An 11076-nucleotide genomic window follows, 5' to 3' on the forward strand; every position below is an offset into this window, starting at 1 on the left:
TGGCTGTCTCAGTCGCTAGCAGCATCTGTCTGTGGGCGTTTCTTAAACCTCTTCCAGCATAGAAGCTGTTTGACTCCCAGTCTCCTCCTCCTCTCACTGCGCGGGAGTCTTCTGCGCAGGGAGGGCGTGGGTAGTGGAGGACCTGTACTCTCTTCACTGATGTCCAGTGAAGAGTCCCGGAGCTCTCTCTCCGCTTCCCCTATCTGCCCCCCTTTATCCCTGGTGTTGCGCTGATTTCCTTCCCCCTCTACCGAGCTGCTTCTCCTCCTGGTGCTGGGTCCTTCGCCAGCAGAATCTGGGAGCCTCCCCTTCGCCTTTCGCTCTGATGTCAGTTCCCTGACAGTGACTGTGGAGGCCAATTCTGGATCCACACGTCCTTCCACAGTAGGGACATTGGTTTCCGGGCAGGAGTTGATCACAGTGTGGATTTGCCAGGTGTGCCTTCCTCTTAGCATGTTTCTCCCTTGCATCCTGAGTTTGAGCGTCTTCAAAGCCCATGACACCTTTGGGAAAGGCTGTTCTCCAACTGGAGCGCTCTCAGGCCAGTGTTTCCCAATTGTCAGTGTTTATACTACATTTTTAAAAATTTGCCTTGAGAGAGTCTTCAAACTTCTTTTGTTGACCACCAGCATTATGCTTTCCATTTTAAAGTTCGGAATAGAGTACTTGCTTTGGAAGACGATCATCAGGCATCCGCACAACATGACCAGTCCAACAAAGTTGGTGTTGAAGAATGATTGCTTCAACACTAGTGATCTTTGCTTCTTCCAGTACACTGGCATTAGTTCGCTTGTCTTCCCAAGTGATGTGTAAATTTTTTCAGAGACATTGGAGTTCTGTGCAGGGTTCCTTCCCAACTACAGAATCACACACACACAGGGCCAACCACGGCCACCACACGGCCATCACATGGCCAACACATGGCCAACACACGGCCATCACATTCTGCAGCTCCTCAGGCCCCCAGGCTGTAGCGACAACCCTGCAAAGGGCAGTGAGAGAGGAGCAGTGAGCGATGAGGCTGTTAGGAACAGGGTGAGACACACAGCTGGGGCATCTCCTGGCAAAGCGCTGGCACCCTGTTTTTGTGGCGAACCAGTGCGGCTCATCCTGGAATCAGTCTGGCATGGATGCAGCTGTGTCCCTGTGGAGGAGAAGTACTCAGGTGGTTTGAGGATCCAGAATTGAGCTGCCTGACTCATAAATAGCATGGTTGCCTTCCTTGAAAATTGATTAGTACTCACCACCAGAAGCAAACCTTAGGGTTCCCTTCTATCTTCCTGCAAGATTTCCTCACTTGCCCAATCTATTTCTTTTTCCCCTTTTTTGGGGTGGGGATAGGGGTGGGATTTCAATTTTTTTGCCATATAACCCAAATGACAAAATACAACTTCAGGAGACAAAAACTAAACGGAACAGGACCAAAGCTGGCACAGGATGCTACGTTCACAAGAATAAATTATGAAGCTGGTTATCTGGATATTTGCGATAAGATACAGACAGGAACAGGACGTGGGTGACGCTGTGGTCTAAACCACTGAGCCCCTTGGGCTTGCCGATCAGAAGGTCGGCGGTTCGAATCCCCACGACAGAGTGAGCTCCCGTTGCTCGGTCCCTGCTCCTGCCAACCTAGCAGTTCGAAAGCACGAAGTGCAAGTAGATAAATAGGTACCACTCTGGTGGGAAGGCAAACGGCGTTTCTGTGCGCTCTGGTTTTGCCAGAAGCGTCTTAGTCCTGCTGGCCACATGACCCAGAAAAACTGTCTGCAGACAAAGGCTGGCTCCCTTGGCCTGTGAAGCGAGATGAGCGCTGCAACCCCAGAGTCGTTCGCGACTGGACTTAACTGTCAGGGGTCCTTTATCTTTACCTTTTTTTACAGACAGGAAAGTGGAAGGTACCATCATAAAAAGTGAGAAAGCATGAAGTCTGGCCCACATGACTTACAAGATATATCGAAAAATAAACCTGTAGCTGAAATCACGGGACGAATGGAAGAAATTTCAGGGCAAAGGGAATTGTGGATAAGCCCTCTGTTTGTGACAATTTTGCTTTGTTCAGAAGGGAAGCCTGACCCTTAAATTCTTTATATCAGTTCCCTCTGCAACGTTACGGGGGGTGGGGGTGGGGAGTGAGTCCCGTTCCGTATTGACACGCAGACAATGTTGGATTCAAGGACAAGTCTTTAGGCACATAGATTAAGCAAATGCATTTCCTTCTTCTTAGTAGAATGTAATAAGGCATTATAGGGGGGGGGAGAAAAGATTAATAAGGTTATCAATAAAACATTATAAAACATTACAGAGAACAAACTACCATTACAAATCTAAAGTATAAATTATTGATGTGGAGCGGAGAAGGCTCCTATTAAATCATAATTACGTAAATCTGCAATGCTATTCTGGAAGAGATGCAAAGAGGGGTCTGGAACCTCTCAGGTGAAAGAGGTGCTCAAAGGAAAGGATATTTATACCCTGTTTTTCTTATTTTCCAATACTATCCAAATGACATGAAAGTGCAAGACAAGACATACTTTGCAACTTTTGCAATAATTTTGATTAAACACCATCTACTCTCAGCAGAGGAAGAAAACAGTTTTAGAAACGTCTAATGAAACAACTTCGATATACAAACATCTCCTATTTTTCAAAAGCGTATCCTGACAGAAGTTACATCGTCATGTTACGAACTTACCATGAACGCCTCCCTCATTCTCTTAGAATGGCAGTGGAGCCCACCTGAGATGTGCAGGAACTGAGTTCCAGTGAATTCAGGGCTGAAAAAAAGCCCTGCTTACACTAAGCCAGGCTGCTGGTCCATGAAGGCCATTACTGCCTCGCCTAACTGGTAACCACACTCCAGGGTTTTGCCGTCCCCTGCTCCCTGAAATCCTTTTAAATGGATGGAGAAAGCCAGCAGTGCTGCAGCACAGCAGATATGAAGTGAAGCCTCTGGTTTTGCATTGTTCCACTGTGGAACTCTCTGCCACAGGAGACAGGGATGGCCACCAACTTGGATGGTTTTAGAAGAGGACTGGACAAATTCGTGGAGGAGGAGAGGGCTGTCGATGGCTCCTCTTTTGCTGAATGGTTCATCAAAGCCCTGGGCAGGCTCCTTCAAGCTCTAAAAGTGAACTCTCCCTCTCTTTTTCATTTGTTAACAGTAGAGTGTGCCTCTCATTTTAATTCAGAATCAAAAGCATGTCTCCTACAAGTATAAAAACCACAAGAAGATCACTGATGGATCAGGCCAGTGGCCCGTCTGTTCACACTGTGGCCAACCAGAGGCCCCCCCAAGAAAAATTTGCAAGCAGGATTCAAGTTCAAGAGCAACTCTCCACACTCTCAAGACCAGGAAGTGGTATGCAGAGTCATATTGCCTCCAGCAGTGGAGAAGGAACATAGCCAATGCAATTAGCAGCTGTTATTATAGAATTGCAGAGTTGGAAGGGACGCCCAGGGTCATATAGTCCAACCCGCTTATCCTTACTCCCTGTTAATCACCTTATCCTCCACACTGCCTCTAACGGAGGAGGTAGAATATAGCAATCATGTCTAGTAGCCATTGATAGCCCGATCCTCTGCGAATTTGTCGAATCCTTCTAAAAAGCCATGCAAGCTGGTGGCCATTATGACTGATCTGTTGGGATATTTCCGTTCCACCTTAAAAGGGAGCAGGCTTTGTGAGTCACAGAGTCTGCCTATTTCTTCTTCACAGGATGTTTATGTTTTCAGTTGCTTTCGTTTCCTTCTTGTTGCCTGAACATACCGATGCAGGCTGTCATGGTTTCTTTGTTCTGATCAACGCTGAATAAACTTGCAAAAATGCTCTCCTGCTGTGCATCTTTCGCTGTGTGAATTCTGCTGATAGAGTGTGCACCAGCCTAAGAATATGGAATTCTATTCTTGAGGCTTCGTGTCGCTAAATGCAGATACTGCGTGTCTATGGGAGATCGATGGATCGTCCGGCAGCCGGCTTGGGGGCTATGATGGACTTTATCTCCCTGGCAGTATCCCAACATGATCCTCCAAGTGCCCCTATTTTCCAGGGACAGTCCTGGATTTACAGAAGCTGCCCCAGTGTCCGATTTGACCCTGGAATGTCCCACTTTTTCTTAGAGTGTCCCTATTTTCACGGGAGAAATGTTGGAGGGGATGGAATAGGACGTCCCTATTTTCATGGGAGGATATGGAGTTATGTGACCCCTTAGCCAAAAAGCTAAGCACATAATTATAAAAAACTTTAGAAGACAACTGAAAGCAGCTCTGTACAGTGGTACCTCGGGTTACATACGCTTCAGGTTACATACACTTCAGGTTACAGACTCTGCTAACCCAGAAATAATACCTCGGGTTAAGAACTTTGCTTCAGGATGAGAACAGAAATCGTGCAGTGGTGGCACGGCAGCGGCAGGAGGCCCCATTAGCTAAAGTGGTGCTTCAGGTTAAGAACAGTTTCAGGTTAAGAACGTACCTCCGGAACGAATTAAGTACTTAACCTGAGGTACCACTGCATAGGGAAGTTTTTTTTTTTAATGTTTTGTTATGTTTTTATATATGTTGGAAGCTGCCTAGAATGGCTGGGACAACCCAGTCAGATTGACAGGGTATAAACATTGCTATTGGTGTAGTTGCTATTATTGTGATGATGATGATGATGATGATGGAATAGGACGTCCCTATTTTCATCGGAGAAATGCTGAAGGGTATGTTACTGCCTCCTGTGGGAGCAAATTGCTTACAAACATAGACCAAGCATTATGTGGGGTCTGTAACAGCACCAGGTCTGCAGATCAAAGCTGCCAAGTTATGTCTCTGTAACTTTAGGATACAGTCAGATATGACTCCGTAACTCAAGCTACTGGGCTCTGGTTCCATCCATTTCCTTCAGAGAAAACAGGTCAATTATTTCTCTGCCTGGATTGCTCTCACTGGACAATACAATATTTCCCCAACTCTTTCCCCCCCACACCTTCCCATTCCCATCTTCCTTAATTGTTCCTCGCAGGCATCTGATTCATGTACAGCCAATTTCTCTGCTGCTGCCACTTCCGTGCTTGACCTGCATCGAGAGCTTCCTGCAAAGTCAGGAGGTTTTACTTCTGCCAAAGCCTCGCGGCTGCCTTGTAAACGAATGGGGCAGCCTCAGTGTCTCTTCAGGTGAAAGTCAGGAGGGAACAAAAACAGCAGGCCCAGGAAATGAAATCCCAAGATTGTTCTGAAGAAAAGTTGCCCAGAGGGAGAAATGCTTTGTTTCTGAAGATGGAGAAGATTTCTCAGGAAGGCAGATGAGAAAGAAATGAAGGAAGGAAGGTTAATTTTCAACCTCTGCCCCTAAAGAATATAATTGTGCAGCTTGGGAGTCATTTTGGACTCACAGCTGTCCATGGAGGCACAGGTCAATTCTGTGTCCAAGGCAGCTGTTTATCAGCTCCATCTGGTACGCAGGCTGAGACCCTCCCTGTCTGCGGACTGTCTTGCTAGAGTAGTGCGTGCTCTAGTTATCTCTCACTTGGACTACTGCAATGCGCTCTATGTGGGGCTACCTTTGAAGGTGACCCGGAAACTGCAACTAATCCAGAATGCGGCAGCAAGACTGGTGACTGGGAGCGGCCGCCGAGACCACATAACACCAGTCTTGAAAGACCTATATTGTCTCCCAGTATGTTTCTGAGCACAATTCAAAGTGTTGGTGCTGACCTTGAAAGCCCTAAACGGCCTCGGTCCAGTAGACCAGAAGGAGCGTCTCCACCCCCATTGTTCAGCCCGGACACTGAGGTCCAGCTCTGAGGGCCTTCTGGTGGTTCCCTCCCTGTGAGAAGCCAAGTTACAGGGAATCAGGCAGAGGGCCTTCTCGGTGGTGGCTCCCACCCTGTGGAATGCCCTCCCACCAAATGTCAAAGAGAAGAGCAACTACTTTTAGAATACATTGAAGGCAGCCCTGTTTAGGGAAGCTTTTATTGTTTAATAGACTATTGTATTTTAATATTCAGTTGGAAGCCAGTCAGATGGGCGGGGTATAAATAATAAATTATTATTATTATTATTATTATTATTATTATTATTATTATTATTATTCAATGAGGAGCTATTTTGGAAAGTCCTGAGACTGAAGAGGAGATGGCTAAGATGAGTCAGACTTCCCCAACCTAGTGCTCTCCAAATGTTTCAGATCATAGAATCATAGAATCATAGAATCATAGAATCATAGAGTCATAGAATCATAGAATCATAGAGTTGGAAGAGACCACAAGGGCCATCGAGTCCAACCCCCTGCCAAGCAGGAAACACCATCAGAGCACTCCTGACATATGGTTGCCAAGCCTCTGCTTAAAGACCTCCAAAGAAGGAGACTCCACCACACTCCTTGGCAGCAAATTCCACTGTCAAACAGCTCTTACTGTCAGGAAGTTCTTCCTAATGTTTAGGTGGAATCTTCTTTCTTGTAGTTTGGAACCATTGCTCCGTGTCCGCTTCTCTGGAGCAGCAGAAAACAACCTTTCTCCCTCCTCTATGTGACATCCTTTTATATATTTGAACATGGCTATCATATCACCCCTTAACCTCCCCTTCTCCAGGCTAAACATGCCCAGCTCCCTTAGCCGTTCCTCATAAGGCATCGTTTCCAGGCCTTTGACCATTTTGGTTGCCCTCCTCTGGACACGTTCCAGTTTGTCAGTGTCCTTCTTGAACTGTGGTGCCCAGAACTGGACACAGTACTCCAGGTGAGGTCTGACCAGAGCAGAATACAGTGGCACTATTACTTCCCTTGATCTAGATGCTATACTCCTATTGATGCAGCCCAGAATTGCATTGGCTTTTTTAGCTGCCGCGTCACACTGTTGGCTCATGTCAAGTTTGTGGTCGACCAAGACTCCTAGATCCTTTTCACATGTACTGCTCTCAAGATGCATCAGCCACGACCAGCATGGTCATATTCCAGGGGGTTAGGCTAGATGACCCCTGGGGGTCCCTTCCAACTCTACAATTCTAAGAGATGTTGGGGGCATGGTCTTGCTGACTGCAACTGATGGGAGCTGGAGTCAAAAACATCTGAGGGGCCCCAGGAGGTTGGGGAGGGCTTGGATTACTTCTGTAATGGATTATTTGTTCCCAAACTCTAAAAGAGTGCTGAGCTTCCCTTTGTGGCATCTGGTTGGCCGCTGTGAGAAGAGGATGCTGGACTAGATGGGCCATTGGCCGGATCCAGCAGCCAAGTTCTTTTGAAGCAACTGGATGCACAAAAACTGACCCTTTTTGGAATAAAACATTGTCCTGACCCATAAGTTTGATTCAAAACTTTACTTGCAGAACTTTCTTCAATACAGAACGAAAAACAGTAAATGATGTGTCCAAACAATTGTACAAAAATCTTGCGCATGTCCAGCCCAGGCTCAGCACCTTAAAAATAACTTTACTTCTTCCAGAAATCAAAATTGTGTCTCTCTCTCCCCCATTCCAGCCTGAATTGGCTTGTATCCTGCCTAAGGCTTCCTAGAGAGCCATTATCACAGCTTATTCCCACCCTAACTGGGAACAAAAGACCAAAGGCAACTCGCTTCAAAATGGCATTTTGCAATTGAATATTTCTCCTGTGTTCTAAGGTTAAACACTCACGTGTTAGGTAGTAGAGAACAACAACGGTTAATTACCAACCCATCTAGGTGCTTAGAGAGCCTCTCTTTGCTCTTCTTTAGCTTCGGTGGAATCTTCCCATTAAACCCTTTCAGCAAAAGACACAAACATTCTCCATTTCAGTGTGAATTAAACAATTATACTTAACAGGGTGGCTCTCACCCAGTGATTCATGGGCATCTAGGTATAACTGCTCTTTCCCATTTGCACCAAAGGATGTGGCCAGCCAGCTCAATGGAGCTTTGATGAGCACTGATAGGTCCAGCCAGATGTGCATGGCACAGAGGGGGGGGGACCTCTCCTCACTCTCTCCATGCAATGTTTTAAAAAACCTCACTCCTATTACTCTAAACTGAAAATCTCCAACCTTACACGCTCTCCTCCCAGAAAAGCTGCTCCAGTCCCTTGATCATTTCTCTCGCCCTTTTCCTGAACCTTTTCAGACTTGATATGAAGATGGCCTTTTGCAAGGAGAAGAATCACAGAATTGTAGTTACAGAAAGGTAGCCGTGTTGGTCTGCCATAGTCAAAACAAAAAAATTTTTCCCTTCCAGTAGCACCTTAAAGACCAACTAAGTTAGTTCTTGGTATGAGCTTTCGTGTGCATGCACACTTCTTCAGATACACTGAAGATACACAGAATTGTAGAGTTGGAAGGGACCCCAAGGTCATCAGGCCCACCCTCTGCAATGCAAAACATCTTTCATGAAATATCCGTGTATAGGATACGGAGGCTGGGCAAAACTGAGATTGCTTGAACCTTAAGAAGCTGTTTGTCTGAAGACGGCCCATTAATGGGTTTCTTTATTGCAGAACAAACTGTTCTGTGGAAGTCATAATAAGCCTGGCCAGCAGCTCTTCTTAAGGGAGATGGATCTTGTGACGGATGGGAGAAAACAATTCAGAGATAGGCAGAGAGACAAAATCTGGGAAGGCCAGAGAATTGTGTGTCCAGGGAAGACTGTCAGCTGAATGATGGAGCAGAAGGACAGGGCTGGGGGAAGCTTTCTCAGAGCTAGGAAACAGGCACTGCCCTTCATGGCCGCCCCTATAATGCCAAAAGTGTTCTCTCCACACACACCCAAAAATATCAGGTCATAAATAGAAGGGATATGCAGTATGGTCAGCCTGGATAGCTCAGTTGGTTAGAGCGCTGTGCTGATAACGCCAAGGTTGCAGGTTTGATCCCCGTATGGGACAGCTGAATATTCCTGCACTGCAGGGGGTTGGAGGAGATGATCCTCAGTGTCCCTTCTGAATCTATGATTCTATAGTCCAGGCATGTCCAACAGGTAGATCACAATCTACTGGTAGATCATAGGGTGTTCCTGGTAGATCTCTGGCCCCTCAGTGATCTACTCCCCCCCAAAAAAAGCTCAACAACATTGGCTTCTTAATAAAGCTCTATAACTTTGGCTTCCACAAGAAAGCTCAAGAACTTTGCCTTTCCTAAAACAGCTCAACAACTTTGGTTTCCTAAAAAAAAGCTCACCAACTTTGGCTTTCCTAAAAAAGCACACCAACTTTTCTTCCTAGCAAAAAGGAGGCCATCAGATTAAGTTCCACTATCAGACTGGGGATTCAAGACCCTCAACTTTGTTTTATATAATCAACTTTTGATTATGTTCTGTGTATATCGCAATGCTCCTTTAGTTCCATTCATTCATTTGCTCCCTAAAAAAAGCTCAACCACTTTGGCTTCCCCCAAAAAACTCAACAAGTTTGATCCATGCAACGACAAGGGGTAGATCACTGTGAGTAGATCTCAGTCTATTGGGAGTTGGACACCCCTGCTATAGTCTATGAAGCTGAATGCTGGAAGATTCAGGACAGAGAAAATAAAGTCCTTCTTTATAGTTGAACTATGGAACTCCCTCCCACAGGAGGCCACTAACTTGAATGGCTTTAAAAAAATGATTAGACAAATTCGTGGAGGAAGGGCCTATTGATGGCTAGTATCCATGACCCGGAAGCTGTACGCTGGCTCCCTTGGCCAATAAAGTGAGATGAGCGCCGCAACCCCAGAGTCAGCCACGACTGGACCTAATGGTCAGGGGTCCCTTTACCTTTTTATCCATAACGTGGATAACATGATAAGAAAGTATAAGGCAGCTTTCTGCATTCTAGGACTGGCTTGGGGGCTACAGCACTTTGCCTACACCCTGCAGGAACATTAGCTTTTGCAAAGGCTGAAAACAACCACAAACCTTAAACCATGCCTCCCGCTAGCAGAGATGATATAATGTATGCTCTTCAAAGTTCTGTACTTTCAGAGGCACAAAGCCTTTAGAAGTCTCACTGTGGGATCTGCGCTGCGCTGATGCTCTAAATCATGTTTTATTATTACTGTTTTTGCAAAAGGCAGGCGGTGATCCTGAATATTAAGAGGCCTATTAGCAAGGAAAAGTTGTCACACTATACGCATTTGTTTATCCAGAAAGGAATGTGTGAAATCCCCTGGGAGTTTGATAAAGGACTCGCTGGTGCATTGTGGTTTTTGTTCCCATAAAATCTCTTCCCTGTCGCTCTCTGCTTCTGGACTTTGGGCAGAACAGCTTCAGATGCAAGCATTTAAAGAAATAGTTTACGTTACCTTACATTGGCCCTCCCTTTATAAATCTATCGTTTAACAGAAAGGTTGTAGGTTAAAATGGTGGCGAGAGTGGACAGAGCATTGGGCAGGGAACGGGGCAAGGACAGGAAGCAGAATGAAGAAGCTGGGCTATTTTCAACCTTGAAGAAGAAGGATATTGACAAGCTGGAACGTGTGCAGAGGAGGGCGTCCAAAATGATCAAGGGTCTGGAAACCAAGTCTAAAGAGGAACTGTTTAGCTTGCAGAAGAGAAGACTAAAAGGAGCTTTGACAGCCATCTTCAAATATCTGCAGGGCTGCCACATGGAAGATGGAGCGAGCTTGTTTTCTGCTGCTCCAGAAGGTAGGACTCAAGCTAACTGATTCAAAAGACAAGGATATTCCGAATGAATCTCAGGAAGGACTAAACTGCTGAGATAATGTACATGGAGCACACTGGCCATTTTAATGCATTATTTCAATGCTTGTCATCATGCGAAGGAGTCGGGAGTGTTGTTATTCATTTGAATTGCAAAAATAAAAAATGACACACACACAAATTCTGTTTGGTTCCTCATCACCTCTTCAGAACAAGGTTTCCTGACTGGCAAGCTGCATTAATGACATAAATATAAAAATTATACATAGCTGCATGCTGGCTGTCCAATGTTTACTACTCCTGCAAAATGTGAATACCAAAAACCAGGTCCGGTTTGAAGGCAGATGGGCTGTAAAAGGAGTTTTGAAATCCCATTGGCACAGCCCAGAAATATTTTGAGAACATTCAAATTCATCGGCGTGGGTGGGGAGAGTGGAATTCATTCCCTCTGGAGAACCTTTTCCTTCCCAACACACAACCTAGTCCTTTATTT

Source organism: Podarcis raffonei, chromosome 4 (assembly GCF_027172205.1).
Source record: "Podarcis raffonei isolate rPodRaf1 chromosome 4, rPodRaf1.pri, whole genome shotgun sequence".
Classification (NCBI taxonomy): Eukaryota; Metazoa; Chordata; class Lepidosauria; order Squamata; family Lacertidae; genus Podarcis; species Podarcis raffonei.